General features: G+C 39.3%; 1 long non-coding RNA gene across 2 annotated transcripts in view; it reads right to left on the bottom strand.

Moving 5' to 3' along the window:
* Positions 1–13,866, bottom strand: part of LOC139628630 (uncharacterized) — a 175,479-nt gene extending 161,613 nt beyond the window's left edge. For both annotated transcript variants that reach the window (XR_011692832.1, XR_011692831.1), the window contains exon 1: positions 906–13,866. This is a non-coding gene — a long non-coding RNA (uncharacterized lncRNA). The remainder of the gene's footprint in view (positions 1–905) is intronic.
* Positions 13,867–17,355: the final 3,489 nt, after the last annotated feature.

The raw sequence follows: 17,355 nt of genomic DNA, 5'->3' as shown, positions 1-17,355 counted from the left end.
TCATTAACTTGTTAGTGGGTCACTGTACTATACAAGTGCAAAATGGTGCCCTTCCTATCAATAAGATATTTCAGCCAACCTACATTCAAAACTTACAATTATGTTGCGATGAAATCATAACATCATGTTTAAAGCTCAGCAGAGAGCTCTTAAACTCTCACCGGTGATTTTAATGACTGGCTGATTAGCTCTCCTCTCAGGACTGTGTGGGTGTAAAAAACTGAGCATATTTCATGCACCTGTTGTGTTTCTTTTATTATTTGTTTTGTTCCCTTTTTCCCTTTTGCTCTTGTACTGCAAGACAGAAAGCTGGCAAAGTAAACTGGCCTAACATCAGGAGGAAGTGTGTGGCACGGAGAAAAGTCGTTAAAGTGTTGAAATGTTAAGTTAATTTCACGGTGTTGGAATTCAACAAACCAGGATTTTTTCTTAACAGCAGTATGACATTTACAACATAATTATGTTAGGATCATAGTGTATAGGTCACACATGTTCTTGACTAAAAATGCACTGCAAAGTTCACTACCTATCTGGATATTACCTGTATGCATCAGTGTCAGTATATTTTGGAGCCACACCACATTGAGTCAATGCATGTTTGGAATACATGACTTACACACCCTGTCTATGGGATAACATAATACTCTATGTACACTATTCCACATCAAGTCACCCACCAATTCCAACGACCCAAAAAGAGGCTAAAAAGGCTACAAACAAACAATACAAATTACACGCTAACTTTAGGTCCTCATCATATTCATATTCATATTGACAACAAGCAATGCTGAATAAAAAACAAACTGTTTATCCAAGCAAACGTGGCAGATGAGAGCAATGTTACACAACAGCACCTGCACAGCGATGACACACACAACCATACAGTCTATGGTAAAACCACCTACCGGTTTCTGAAGAGGATGACCGATGGTTGGAGACGACGTCCTTCATGGCGGCAAACTGTCCAGTAACCACGTCAAAATAATCCGCTGATATCTTGTTGAAGTGTTTGTTTAGTGTCCAGGTCATCTTACTTCTTCACACTCTGAATGCCAGTTTCTCAGAGCTTCCCGTCGAGTTTTCAGACCAACTTCGGCAAATTAGCTTTTAACCAAAACTTTACATATCCGTCCAACATTACAGCTAGCGAAGTGTGCTAGCTAATGGCATTAGCAACACCGGAAACGACAGCTAACTGTGTGGTTTCATTTGAGGGAAGTTGCTAACTGCCAAACTTTAAACAGTAGAAACCCGCGGCCGGCATCTCTTCACCGTTTGTTCTCCCAGAGTCCTGAACAACGACAGTTCAACTGCGGTTTGACGCGGACACAAGTAATGGCTTAAAAACCTACTAGTTTGTTAACTGAAGTATTATTTCACCTTTCACAGACTGGACATGGCCGCCGGTGGAGTAGGTGCAATATCCGGTTTCACTGCGCCAGAGGTCTGACATTGACAGACAGTCGCAGTTAAAGTGAGGGGCGCTGTTTCACCAAGTGATGCAACTCGATAAAAAATTGGCAATAAAGAGGACACAATAAAAATACACATGTCACAAATAAAACCATCATGGCTGTTATTACATTATATTAAAATGACAGTAATAACTTTTCCTTCCTGAAAAACACCTTTAGGAGTCAGCAGTGCTAAGAGAAAGACACAGTCCCTCGGGGAAGGTCAGGAATCTGGCAGAGGGCCCTAGGACAAAGCCTCTGTGAAAGGACTGTTTTAGAGTTAAGGGGCTCAGTCCAAAGTCAATCTGAAAAACGCATTTACTTTGAGGATATCATAACAGAGATGCCCTCATTACATAAGCATGAGTTTTGGAAGGAGGCTGCCCATCCATGGTTGAACCCAGGCCTCTGCTGTTCAGTCTTGATTCATTTGATCTTATTTCACAAAGATCCACCTATGCGTAGAGAGTCCTGGGATCACATTAAAACAAACAATATCACAGTTTTTTTGCTTTTGTTTTGTTTTGTTTTGTTTTGTTTTGTTTTCCTGAGTCATTGCGTTAGTTTAACTTTAGTAGCTTAACTTTCGTAACTTTCTTTCAGGCTGAATTGGCACACATTTGTACCCTCTTATCAGAACGTACACAAAACTTAATAATGGAATAGAAATACACACAAACAGCCATTTTGTGCCTGTACTGATACATCTGTGAAACATTGTTAGAATAGAAATGTTCTTCTCAGTGTGAACAGGTCAGTTTGGGCATTGTTTCACACAAGCAGCTTTTTTATTAATGCAATACTTTTGTTTGTATCCAAACAGGACAGAAACTATTCAATCTTAACTCTTACTTTGCTTTTTTCTTTTGACTTCTCACATCAAAATACTAAGCAGAAATACTGGGAATTCCTAGGATGTCAGGTCTTAAAGTGCAGAGTTGTTCAGTGTGATACACAGTCTGGAAACTTAAATGTATCCATTTGAGAGAAAAAGCAAAACAACACATAGACCAGAAAACATCTTGGACTATAACAGATGGAAAGATATGCATGTACACCTGACAGAAAGTCAGAGCGAAATGATTGCCACTTTTGAAAATGTCACGTATCAAGAGCTCAGGGTGTCAGCGCTGCTTTGGAGATGCTCCTCTCACAATTCAATCCACATTAGTCTCAAAGATGTGACTGCGCTCCTCTGTTGAAATGACCTTTGGATCCGTCAAAGAAGTCAGAGGAAAGTGCAGACTTTGATGGTGCAGATGAAGGTTTTTGCTAAGGGGCAGTTTTGAAGGAATATTAGATTTGAGGGATTCTGCTCAGCTCTTTGATAAACAACAGGGACAGATTTGTTTCTGCTGACATAATCTGCATATAATTGATGATACCTGGCTTGTTGTTTGCAGTGTTCACCCCTGACCTGATATGATCAATCCCAGATCATGAACTTAGGGTCTCTAGTACTCACCACCTAAGCATTTCACTCCCTTGTTCATCAGTCAAATATCCATCCCATTGATTTTTTTCTCAAGGCGGTCTCTGCTGCTGTAGATAGATAGATTCATTGGGGAGTGAATGGAAAAAATGGATGGACTGCGCTTTGTCACCTTTTCCAGCAACCTCCTCTTTCTCTGCCTGCTCCTCCCTCTCCTGCTTCTGCTTCACCTCCTTAGATTCTCCTCCAGAATGCAGACGAGTCAGCTGAAATGAGTAACGGCTGGCCATGGCTGCTAGATCGACATACGTTACCGAGCCATCCATCACACCAGTGACAGCTCTCCGATGCTTTCTCCAGAGGAAGAGCCTCACTTACCCGTACGTACCAAACACACACACACACACGCTCACACACTTAACCCGCAAACTCCCACAGTACCCCTTAAAATCTCCCATCAGCCATTTTGAAATTCCTTACCCAGCATTAAGGCGACAGGACTGGGACTGAGAGAGGGAGCGAGCTGGATACAAGGAAAACTGTTAAAGTGCAGGGATGGCTGAAGCTGAAGTTCCTGTGTATTCTCTGTTGATTTTTTGATGCCAAGCAATTAAATATGAGCTGTATTGTTTCCTCCTTCTGTGATGATTGGAAAATAAATCTCAAAATATCTTCCTCTTGGTTGGCTCAGAAGGTCCAGCAGAATTTCCAGGCGTCAGCACACTGTGACCCTCCAATCCACTTGTCCAAAACCTCAGTACCAGCTGTTATACTATGTTAATTTTTTCTTACTCACATCATTGCCAACATCTCAGCAAGAGAGATATTTCACGCTGACTGACTCTGGTTTCTCTCTTACACTTAAGTCACCGATCTGCAGTTTTCCTGCAGGCTTTCCTGTCTTTGTTCTTTCAGTCTCTCTCTCAAGCTCTTTCACCAGTTGCTGGCTATGACAAAGTGTGACAAGGGAGAAGTATTTCAGTTTAACAGTCAACAGTTCTGTGCTTTCTCAGATGTGTTTAATTTCTCTGTTTCTCGCTCCCTTCTGAGTGTAATACCTCAAATATTTCATTGCCCAGGGGCCTAAAGCGAATGTACGTATCTATCAGATCATCCTGCGCCCACCTCTTCACTTCTCAGAGCCTCAAATCATTCATCGTAAATGGTGACTTTTATGCACTGGGATATGTTACAGATACCTGAGCCGCACTGTAAGTATGTCAAGTGGTAATTCAAAACAAACTCAATTATCAAAATGAATCATAATAGATCTGACTAGAAAAACAAGCAGAAGACCTCAAGAATTACCTGCAGTTGTTCTACATCCTTACTCTCTCTGCTTATATGTGGGATTTACTACAAAAGTAAATATGAGAATTTAGACAATCACCATATATTACTTGCTTTTTATGGAGCTTTTGAACTTCATCCGCTGATGGTATTTACTCAGTTGTCCTGGTACCCTGTCGTCCAGATTTTTCATATAGATAAAATAATTCTGTATCTTTTGACAAATACTTTCTAAAGAAAACATAATTATTATGCTCAGTGGCAGCATTTTTTCCAAAGGACAAAGGAAGTACTCTGTGTTTTGTAACACATGCAGGTTGTATGGAGGTGGTCAGAGTGAGTGGTTGCCATACAAAGCACACAGTTTCGACTGCTGTCTGCATAAGTGAGTCACACATATGGTAAGGTTTAGGTTTAACCAACTGCCGAAACATAACCACAAAAATCTAGCTTTAGTTTCTACAAGCAAATGTTGTATTGTAAGAGCAGAAAGTGCAAGGAAACAAATGCAATATATTATCAATGTTACCAATATACCCAGGATCAATATGACTTGGAAGAAATATTAATTAACAACTTTAATGTATATATATATCAGCTGTTGCAAATTAATTGGATGTACAGTAATGTAATTTCTAGGAAACAGGGTTGGGTTTACCAGAGAAGACAATCAATTGAAGAATTCAGACATTTACAATAGATTTGACAGAACAATCCAGATTCAAGATCCACTTACTAGCTTTCCCTGGACTTTCAGCCATATCAAACCGCTTTCATCAGCAGAAGGTTTTTGTTCATGTCATGGACTTATGACATGGAGAAGTCTTAAAAGTGCTATTGATGGAATCATAACAGCTATTGAACTTGCATGTGGACAGATCCATCTGTATATCAACTAAGCAAACTACATCCTGTGATGAAGTCCATGCAATAAGACTGAAAGCTCCAGATAAAGTAAAGGTGACAAGAAAGCCTTACATTAGGATTGCTTTGTCAAACTATCATTTCCAAGGTCAAGAATGAACCAATTAAAGACTGTTATTTGTTGGTTATTTACTATGCAACCCTCCAAAATGAGTATCTAGAAACAGTTCAAACTCTTGACACAGGCATCTACAGTAATGACGATTTAATGCTGATCATACACTGAGGTGTAGATCAAACTAGAAAAAAGGGGACAACATTTTGTACACAAGAGATCTTGAGGGAGGCACAGAGGCAGAGACATCATCAAATAATTACAAATCAATTCCTAGTTTGATTGTGTAACACATTTCCTTGACCCTGCAGGTCACATGGAAAATGCCAACTGCCAAAAAGCCACTGCAAGTACGAAGGAAGTAGTGTCTCTGAAATTTGTCATCTTATTTAACAGTGAACAGGTGGGTAAAAAGATGTTACCTAGTTCCTTCATTTTTCTCCCAGAGTGCTCTGACACAGAATCATAATCATTCTTTATATAGAACACTCAACTCTGGTGCCATTAAATAACAACAAAACAGAGGGGAGTGAAATGTTGTGATTGATGTTATTGTAAAACTCAAATCCCTTTGACAAAGCTGAATTTAGGAGTCATGTTGAGATGAATTACATAGCTCCAGTAATATTCAAATATGTGTTGAAATGATTTTTCATTGCTGTAAAACATACACTGGAAGAGAACACCTTTCTCTTCCTGACATGTTTCTGTCAGTCTGTTGAAAGGTTTTGAAGACACCTGCTGGGATACGGCTGTCATGTCAGATGCCAGACGTAATCATCAGTTGTGTGTGTGTTAATCCATAGTTGTCTTCAAGTAGACTCTATTGTTAATTATAGTTTTCATACAGTCTGTCTTTAGGGAATGAGTTGACGAACTATTCATGCTGGTGGTGAATGGCGGTAATAAATGTCTCCTCTATTGTCGTTCTCCCACTTGCTGTTTTGCCTTTTGTCAGCTCCTTAATTTAGAGTCTTTTACTGTAGCCATGTATTTTGCCACAAGTATTCTTTATTTTTCTAGTCTGTCTGTTCAAAACAGATCTTTCTATTCATATTTGGCACCCATCTCCTCATTGTTTCCTTTCTTGTTAATCTGTGTGGTTTGCTTCAATAGGCTTCTCACCCATGACCCCCTCTCACTGCAGGCCGTGGTTAAAAAGCAACGGGAGATGTTACATCTGTTTGCTCTCAGGTTGTAGTGCATTCAGACTCCTTCACTTTTTTCACATTCTGTCTCCTCATCAGTCTACGCTCAGTACCCCATAATGGCAAAGTGAAAACAGAATTTTACAAATTTTAAAATTTGAAATGAAGACTCAAGGCTGTAATCGCTGCCTAAAGTCATTAAAAAATAAATATGAAAAAAATTCAAAAATTCTGTTTTCGCGTTGTCTCAGTGGGCACCCATGGCACCTGTAGAAGCTCCTCATTATCAACCTCTCCTCTCTTATTCTCCACAGTTCTGGCAAAAAAATGTTGCAACTTTGGAATCACTTTAAATTGTAAAACATCCCGACTTGATTGCACAAGTAAAGTATTTGTATGTTGTGTTACTCATCAAGTAGCAGAGAATTTCTTTACTGTTGTTTGAAGAACTGTTTCTCTATTTCTTCTCAATGTTTGCTGTCCTCAGGCACTTTCACTCGCAGGTGATATATTTTACTCCCTGCAACACATTCCCAATGTGCTCTTTGCAAAAAACAGAGCCTACTTAGGCTGTCAGTGCTTGACTCACTCCTTTGCTTCATTGTTCAAACACTGATGCTGCTTAGTATCTAAGCTCTTCATCTGCCTCATCTCTCCTCCAAGATAAAACTGCACTAGCTCTGACTCTAATGGTGTGTTCAGGATAAAACACAAATGCTTTAATCACCGAAATGTTATAACTCAGGTGCATTTGCGATCAGTGTTTATCTGTTACAAACAGTTGTAAATATATAGACTGTAGCCCACTAACTACATGCACAGACTGTCAGCGAAAGTGTAAAATATACCCCTGAATTAAAAGATTTTGAACTAGTGCAGATCCATCTTTGCATCAATTCAAGACTTCAGTGAAAATGTACCTGTTTGCATTTGTTGGTGGCTTTCCAGCTTGTAAATTCATTTGGCATTCAACTCACCTTTAATCCCCCTAGGCAAAAATCTCTCATCAGCACTCTGATGAGTTTAGATGGTAAATATCTAGTCTAGACATTTTGTGTTGCCTTCTAACTCCAAATTAATCTGTCTAGTTCACTTTGAACTAAAGAAAGGACAAACTAATAATTCCCAAGTTTATCTTTAGACATAAAAATGTGGTCCAAAAGTATACCCACACTTGACTACCAAACAAACTCCTAAATCCCCAAGCTGAAAGCATCTCAGAAATCAAACTGAAACCACATTCAGCTCCTGAAATAACCTCTCCCACTCAATTTTTAATACTTATGCTAAGGTTTGAACAAAACAGCCCACAACAACTTATAAAGTACCTCAAATCATCTCTATTTGCTTAATAAATAATACATCTATTTTATATTAGTTTTACCAATGCATGTATTGTGCAGTAAGATCAATATCATCCTGCAGTATGAAAAATAAACAGACCTTGCATTACAGATATGATAGCGAGAGGCTAGATAAGATAAACACAGTAATGCCAATCAAATTATTCTGAAGCACCCTAATGAAATGCTAAAATGAATACACATATTAATACAAAGATTAAAAATTCAATATTGAGCTTAAATGTATGTCTATCAGGATTCTCTGGTAGCCGTAGGTCTGAAGTTTGGTATTATAATGCTGTGTTGGAGAGCAGAGATTGAATGGAAGTAGAGCTGCAGGGCAGCTGCAGCATGTTCATTCTGGTCCTATATCGTCCTTTAGAGGGAACGTTTTGGAACAGGTGATTAGACTACTAAAAATTTTAGACTACAAAGTGAAACTTTGCAGTCATCCTTCTACACGTCATTTAAATGATGTCACCCCAACGTGCATTATCGATTTGACTTAAAACCTAAAGAGATGTGCAGTATAATAACTGGGGTATTCCCATGCACTAGTTTTGATAGCAGTGGCTTTAAGTAAGGAAAGCACATTAGACCGTAATTACAGTTGTACAGAGAGGTCATTATTTGCTGAGCCTGTGCAATTGCCTGCAGGATTTCTTTGAAGGCCATGTAAGTAAGTCTCCATTTCGGTTGTGGATTGGGAACATAAATCGACCAATAAATCAGGAGCTTCACCTTCAGGTTCAGTTCCCTCTTTACCCCAATATACTTGAACAAGGTCCCAAGGTACTTGAACTCCATGGCCTCGGATTTGAAGGTATAGTACCATCATCCCCCAACAGCTTCAGACTCTGCTGCAAACCATCCCAATGCACAATGGAGGGCACAGTTCGTAGAGGACAGCTGAACCATCTCACCCACAAAAAATGCACAAATGCAGTCCTGAAGCCAACATACCAGTCTCTTCACAACTTCATTGTGCCTCGAAATTCTGTCCATAGAAATATACAAACAAAATCATGGACAGCCCTTGGTGGACCACAACTCTTACCTGAGAACACAGAGAAAAATATATACTGTGTCACAGTAAACTAAATCCATCCTCGAGATTAAGTAGAAATGTAGAACGGACCTCAAAACCTTTATCATTGCTTTTGCTCTTTATCTTCAGTAGTGTATATTCAGAAACATCTTTGCAATGAATCACAGCACCAAACTTACACACTGAACCTAGAGCCATCAGAGTCTCCTGGGGGTCTATTAATGCAAGGATACCTAAAATATTCAACTTAATCATAATTGTAAGGATTCAGACCTTGTTTCTGGTGGTGCCTCAGGCTGGGTGGTCCTGCAAACCCACAGGTATTATCAAGAAACTCTTGATATTCTTTTGTTTCCCTCACTATCTAATCCCTGTGGCAGTGACATATTTAAGAGTGAATACTACTCTTAAAACTCGTTATTAGTTATAAAACTTGTCTTTGTTCAGTGTTGGTTCTTTGGAGGACTCAGGAAACCCACAGTGAGGTGTCTGTTTGTCACTCCCTAAATAAATCTAAGAGCACAGTGTGAGCGTAATAGACAGAGTGTGTTGAGGAACTGTTGAGCAGTAATATGAAAGCTCGTGTCCTAATGCAGGGGGACAAGTCGGACCTGCAGGAGTAACAATGCGCGTCCTTGGAGAGTGGGAGAGTGTGTGTACTCACATAGCCTGCATCACAAACAGCCCTCTGTGAGTCTGACAGGTAGGACGTGAGATTAATGGTGTCTTTTTGCTCTCAAAGAAAGTCGCTGAAGGCTGTGGTGATTGGCAGAGAGATTCACGGCCACAGCGTTCTTTTACATGTCAAAGGTGAGATGAGGCTTGGAATGGAAAATGTAAATCAATTCTAAATCAACTTTGAACTGAGCTTCAGCAACTTCAGCACTGATAAGAAAATACATAGAATTCAGTGTATGTTGTTAAGTTTTATCTGACAATAGAGAAATCAGTTTACATTTTTTTTAAAAAGTCGCAAAGGGGCAGCAGTGTAATGCTGTTACACAGTGATTAGTGCTGACACTTCACAGCATGAGGGTCTCAGCTACTGCCCTGCTCTGTGGAGTTTGTGCTCTGCTCCACTTTCCTCCCAAGACGAATAGACAGCCATGAAACTGCCCATAGGTATGAATGAGTGTGACTGATTGTCTGTCTACCTGTTTTAGCTGTGTAATGGATGTGCAACCTGTTCATGACCTGTTTCCTTAAAAGAAATAAATAGTTAGTTAGGTTAGTTTTACTTTTGGGTTTTAAGAAAAAGAACTAGTTTTATTGTGGGTTACATTGCATCAACGCTGACTTTCATCCTCAGCTAGCTAGCGAGCTAGCTAAATAGAAAGATAGCAAGATAGATAGATAGATAGATAGATAGATAGATAGATAGATAGATAGATAGAGTATACACTGCCCTATGCATACACTTTGTAACTTTTGTGGAGTCACAACAGGAAATGACAGAGAATGTCTGGATGAAAGATTGTGTCGCTGTGTAATTTGTCAAAGTCTGATACCGTCCTTGTCTGAGGAAGGTATTTGCTGCTGGGCAGGAACAAAGCATCAAAAGATATTAAGCTCTGATGTCTGTGGCCATCCTCTGTGGCTTGGAAATTGAACTCTAAAAACCAGAAGTTCATTTAGAATTGCTGAATTGATTGTATTATGACTGTTATTTTCCTTTACTTTTTCAGATTCAAGATATATTTCAGACATAATAAAGATGTTATTAAATGTTTTAGTCCCCATAAATTATACTGAGATTACAAACTGTGGTTTTATGAAACACTAGCACTGTGCCCTTCAAAGCCCAGTTGAACTGAAACAACCTGAGAGGCAGTGTGAGTCAACAGCCAACTTCCATCAGATTTGCTGCCGCCTTCAAAACACAGCCCGTGCCAAGGGAATAATGGCTGTGGGCTTTGGCTGTTAGTGAAGGCCTCTCTGGATGTGTGAAGCTCATGGATCCTGCTGCTGATGAGCACATGGGTGTCAGGAGGAGGCAGTTATACCAGCTGCCTGGCAGATGAGGGCTGGCTGAGACTGGGTGAGGACAACAGTGTTGTTTTAGATGTCACAGCTGTTTGTTCTCACTGGTTCAAGATGTGAATCACTGGTCCTTCCACCTGTACAGACCTGACTGTTGTAAACAAAGATATACACACCTGCAAAGTTACATACACCCAGCACCTTTGCTCGGACCTCCAAAGGACTACGTTACACTGCTACCATTAATAAATGCAATAAAATGCAGTTTATTCCAACTTTTGTTTGTATTCTGAGTGACATACACAATCTTAACAATCTCTTCAACATTGCCCTGTTTCAATTGTGTTTGCAGTCATTTTATATTATGTAGTTTAACAGATGAGAGCCAATCTAAAGCTATTGTAGGTTTTCTAATAAATAAAGATTAAATTGTGTTCATGTTCTTTTCTTTCACTTCATTTTTGGCAGATGGATTTTATGCAGTAGCTTTGACGTCAAACATCCTCTGACATTTTATTTGGTCACAAATAATGGACATTCTTCTGTGTCTATGTAGACAGTCATTCAATCTTTGATAAATGGAAGAACACAAAAAGCTGTCTGGCTTTTCTTTCTGACATTTATGTCTGATGTGAAGGCTTAAAAACAACTAGGGTCTGCATGAGAGACATTTTTTATATTAAGACTGATTCAATACTCGTGTGTACTAAATGATTTGAATGGAGTTAAAGCTGTATTAGTCAGTATTTTTACATTACTGATGGATCGCGCAATTACTTTGCCTGAAAGGAGTCGGTTATAGAAACAAACCCAAACTTTTAGCAAACAGTTGCTTAATTGCAGTAACAAAGCAACATGAGCATTCATTCAGAGTCGTGTTTTTGGCCACCTGACAAATGTAAGGCTAATATTCACTCTCCTAACTGTGTTTTGCTCTTTAGCAACTCCTGAGGGAAATCTCTGTTGCTAAATGTTCCACTTTTAATTTTGTTTAACTTTGCCTGTCTGCCATTTGGTACTGGGCAGGTATACTATAGTTTTTTCCAGAGAAGAGCGGCCTCCTGTGGCAGGCAGGGGGAGGGAACCAAAACAAATTTACTGTAGAAAAAATGAGAACAATGAGCTAAAAGACACTTTAAATCTCTGCAGAGCTAGGGGAGCTGCACAGTTGGGTGATATTTCTCTTTGAGTTTATCTCTACAAGTGACACCTTTCACATAAAGTAATCATGGGATCCATTGTTAAGGGAGCTAATTCTAAGTTTGGCTTTTGCTACATAGCCAACGTGAGCATTGACAGCTGTTTACCTACTACTCTAGAAGAAATGTTGCATGTCCAGCATCAAACTTCATTCCTTTACTCGCCAAGAGCTGTCTCCAGCAGTGGAAAGCAATGCCAGTGTTAACTCTTGTATCTATCATGTTTTTCTTCGACTGAAGTTAGCATGCTAACCAGCTCGTCCCAGCCCGATGATGACGGCGACTCACTGTCTGAAGAAGTAGCACCGCTCTTGTCATGTGAACACACCGACGGCTGAGGCCGGTAGCGCAGGCAGCTGTAATCTTGCACAAGCTGTGCGTACATTTTTAAAAAAAAAGATTTTGTTTGTATATTTAGCTAAATGAGGGAATCTGTTGCTTGCTTAATGCTGACTTTTGCAAACATTTTTGGAGGTTTCAAAATGCAGATACACTCTCTTCTACAGTTAAATATAAGCCTTTGAAATCTGCGCTCTACGGGGTGAGCCTTTGGTGCACCACATTGTATGGTTACTTTTATGTATCAATGGTAACCATACATGTGTTTTCTCACAAACACAGCTTCTCAGTCTATCGCTCATTGATAAATAATACTTACATTATTCACAGCATGGGATACAGGACAAATTGTGTCCCGTATTGATTGAATACATTGAATACATTGAATACAGGACACAGCATTTTATCTTCAAATATAGGACGATCCCTTATTATACGAGAAACATAAAGGTAGCCTACAAGTGGACAGGTGGTTCTTGTGCGTACTATGAAATATAATCCTGCCGGCGCCACTGGCCAGTTCCAGGCTCTTGTAAAGCAAGAATCACAACCACATGCTCTCAGCAACAAACCATGTAATAATATAAAACTACTGACTAAAATAGCTTTAACTCCATTCAGCTCATTTTGCACTTTAAAAAAAAAATTTATGTGCAGCATGTGTTTTTACTCAAAAGGATATTTTTGTTCCTTAATTTGCTCACACACACAACTGTCAATATTCACACTATATTCACCAGCTGTGTGTTAAAAATCACAGTTTTACACATTCAAAGAGAACCTCAAGTTTTTGACCTAACCCTAACCCTGACCTAACATCAACTTGGAACTGCACTGTACTAATAACAATTTCATAAAAATAGCTTCAGACAGACAGGATTTCATACGTCACAAACTTAAGGAACCAATCCCTGTCAACTTGTGGGGAGGAGTCGGGCAAAATAAACCCAAAACACTGTGTCAGCCACTGCCAGTTATGGTAACAAGTAACATAAACAAATAATGCAAACTATGCAAACCACTCTGATGTCTCTGCTTGTCGCCAATTTTGGTGCAAAACAAACTCCTCATCTCAGCCTGGGTCAGTTTCCTCTGTAAACCATCTTGGTACGTGTTTCCAGCCACTTTTCAGTTTTGTTTTGTTTTTTTTTTTACTCATAAGGTGAGAAAACTGTGTTAAACAAAATATCAGTCATATTTTTTACATAGTTTAAAATGTGTCTGGTTGGAAGTTCATACACGGTATTATGCTGTAAGAAACTAGTGCGTAAAAGCTGACTGGATGATAAGTATGTGATGCCAGATTCAGGTCACATGTTGATTCAAACAGCAATAGCTGAACTTGAAAACCAATAATCCTGTAAATCATGTAAAGCATGTTTTTTTTATGTAGTGACTTAAGTGTAATATCTGTATGCTTGAACATTTGATGATTTGCCATTTTGTTCAGGGTGACAGATGTGCAGCTACATCGGTCACTGTCTCTGTAAATGTTACAGTTGATATCAATCTTCTGTGTGAAAGAACAAAGCAGCCTACGTCTGTGCACTACTGTATTCCTACATTTTGCTTTTCAGTATTACTGCATGAATTACTAAGAAAGGATGTGCACTGTGCATCCTAAATTTAGTGTTTTTCTTTTTTCTCAGACGACACAAAAATGCCTCAGCAGTGTTATTCATCAAAATCTTAGTACAGATAGTCTGACACTGTTTTTTTCTCTCTATTATCTCTTATTGATCTAGTTTTATGATTTTGTTAAAGCTACTCAGGGGAGCTGTTATAAGAGACAGGTGGCGATCAGGTTCTCATTTGGCGAGAAATGCTATAATCTTGAAGTAGCTTTGTGCCATCCTGAGGTTCAAATCTGGCCTTTTTGTCTCCTTATAATCTCCAATCAAAATGGATTTAAAGTGTATTATCACATTAAGGCATCTCTGCACACTTTAAAATAACGGCAATATTGCTGGAGGCATCAAACACTGTAGAATAAAGCATCACTGATAGATCATTAAATAAAACCATTAAAGGGGCAATTTTACACATGAAGTTTAGTTAGCTTGTCATGAGAGAAAGCACAGTCTGTGAAAACCGTTGTACAAAGTCTTCCGTGGCTCTACAGGAGTTTGAAAAAATAACCCCGTTTATCAACACTGTGTCTTTCTCCCATTTTGAGACTGTCCTGAAAAAACAAGCCCATAGGTCGTTTGTGCAGCAGGTTATTATGACCCATAATTACATTTTGTTGTTAGGCGACATCTAGAGGCCAAAGTAATTATGACAGAAACAAAGGTAAAAGTGCGGTGACGTAGTGTGTACGGCAACAAAGTCAATGTCAGGAGGAGGTCGTGGTGAATGGATGGGTCAACAAAACGCAGGAATATGACACAGAAGAGCTGTGTTTGATTTCTACGTGAAATTATCTTTGTTTTTATTATCATAACTATGACAACAGAGATCGTATAATGTTGAGGAAGAACTCGAACAAAGATCTTATCCTTAACTAACCAAGCCATGACTGTTATTATAGTAAACATAGTGACAAAGGTAGGTGCGTTGCTTTCAATACAGTTGGCGTGTTTATCATTGTAACCATGACCATGAGGAGACACCCCTTTGGGTCGTATCAGAGGGTTGAAAAAAACTACCTGTATGTTTGTTCAGGTTGGAGGACTGGTTGTCCATTTTATGCCAAATGGCGAGTGGCCTACACTTCAATACCAATCCTGTGTCCTAGAAATTACGTTCACACACTGCTTAACTGTTTTCCCAGTTACAATGTGGTAGCAACATAACTGCTGGCAGGGTCAAGTTTGGAGACAACTTTTATTTATTCTATTGATTTATTTGTTTTTCATTCTTTTGAATAAATACATGACCACAGTCCTGTCTGAGGTAAGATTTAGACAACAAAGCACTTTGGTTTTGGTGAGGGAAAGATGGTGGTTATGGTTTAATGTAAATAAATATGTTGTGTCTGAAGTCACTGAACTTTCTGTATTACACCCAGATGTTTCTCTAACCTTAACCAAGTGCTGTGGGTGTCTGAAATAACCACACCAAAGTTTGATAATGCTGTAGTGGATATTGTACTTCAAGTTTGGATGTTTTGGATTTATCAAAAGAAATACTTTGTCTGTGAACATCTTACTGATAGATTCAATATCAACATAGCAAAATTTGTAAATTAACAATATTTTCTCATTATATGAACAGAGAACCTGATCCTGTCCCAGTTGCGTTTCCTTGAAAAGTTAAATGTTGTATAGAAACGTCATTTCTAGGAGGCAGCATGTGGACACAGATGGAGGAGTGAAGCTGCTGCTGCTGCTCTGATGACATGCTGCTCACGTTTCGACTCCTGTGTAGACACTTCTTGTAATTTGGCAATTTCAGTGATCTCACTGAGCTGATGAGATTTGTTCAGGATGCTCTTTCTTTTAATGTCACAGCGACAAAAATAGCATCTTTTTCCACCACCGGATGATGCTTCCAAATGTAGATGACAAAATAATCACCGCAATCATCAGAGTCTGAGAGGTTTGTCATTAATGAAGTTTGAGAAGAGAATTTTCCATAAAAAGGGGGCTGCACTATATATCTGAATAATGTTTCGCTTCATTTAAACACAAATTATCATTCTTACACCTATATGCCATTTGACAAATAATTGTTTTCTGTTTTTTTCTCTTCATTTAATAGGCAGAATCTGTGTCAGTGTGTCTGCACAGGGCAATGACAACAAATGAGCCCAGGGACAAATGCTCCCATACAATTTCAATTATTCAATAGCCAGCTGAGAATGGTAGACGAACACAATGAATCATAACTTTTCCTTAAATATTTTATCAATAAAGTAAATACAGAGGTGGTGAAGAAAAAACACAGTGATCCAGAGTTTTTGATTGCACACTAGGCAACTAAAAAAATCTGTAGCCCCTCGGTTGGCTCTACAAATTGGGGGCTAAACTAGTTAAATAGTCCTAACTCAGAGTATTCGGCAGGTCAAACTATGCTAACTAACAGTGCAAAAAACCATTCTCTCTGTGTGTGTGTTTTTGGGAGCTCTCCCAAGGATGCTCCAGATATGTTTTTTTCCAAGTCAGTTGATGGAAGGCCTTGAAAATCAATGTGAGGTGGTTAAATTTCCCCTGGGTGGTGCAGGAGAGTGCTGCTCATCAAGTAACTAACAACCACAGGACCCAAATGAATACCACTGAATTACTTGGAGAAAATGAGAGCTTCTCCAACTGTGCATGCTGCCCAAATGTGAACCAGTAATGACTACACAGAGGAGAAGTGCGGATCGCTTTCACACCTCTGGCCTGCAGGGCTTCCAACTATGAAGGTAAATGAGATGCTTGATGCTTGAGTCAAATGAAGGTCGGGGAGTGAATTCCAAATTCGGCAGCTGCTGTAGTGTAGTCGTAGGTGTTTGAAGAAAATGGCACATAATTCACAGGTCTCTGCACAAAATTGGCAACTATAGAGTTTAAAATTTCTGAGGCCTGTAACACTTATGTTCTTTTAAGGTACTGCAGGATTTTTTCTTGGGTCACTTTGCCATTGTCCAGCTGCCTCTCTTCACAATGCTCCTTCTCTCTCTTTTTGATTGACTCTACTCCCCCCCCCCCCCCCCCCCCCCCCCCCCTTCCTTCCTGTCCTGTCCAGTCTGTACAGGATAAATGAAAGCCCATCAAGAAGATATCAAGATAAACATAAAAGTAGTCTGAGGTTGACAAGAAAATAAGAGTCATCCATCAAAGGCCTTGGCTACTTACACAACATGTCAGAGGAGCCCATGGGTTCTCAACACCCTGCCTGGCTAGCTTTAATTCAGGACACTGAACCGGATCACCACATCAGACAGCTGGACAGCAAGTGCGAGAGATAGAACAGAAAAAACTCAAACGTGGTGTTTTTTTGTTAACACTTTTGACTAATTCAGGGTCCAGGAGAGCATCACACATTTCATTATTTTAGAGATGGTAGAGAAGAAAGTTTTCATCTTCATATCAGACGTTAGGAATCTGCATCATCCTTCTTTCTCCAGGTTTCCTCTGACGCCTCTGACGTCAGGTTTGGACCTTTTGTTTTTCTTTTAAAGAAAAATCCGCCTAATGCTTCATTTTACTTGCACAGG

This window comes from Trachinotus anak, unplaced genomic scaffold (assembly GCF_046630095.1).
Source record: "Trachinotus anak isolate AG129_WGS33_773 ecotype Australia unplaced genomic scaffold, CSIRO_AGI_Tana_v1 ptg000012l, whole genome shotgun sequence".
In the NCBI taxonomy this organism is placed as follows: domain Eukaryota; kingdom Metazoa; phylum Chordata; class Actinopteri; order Carangiformes; family Carangidae; genus Trachinotus; species Trachinotus anak.
This window is presented reverse-complemented; position numbering and strand designations above follow the sequence as displayed.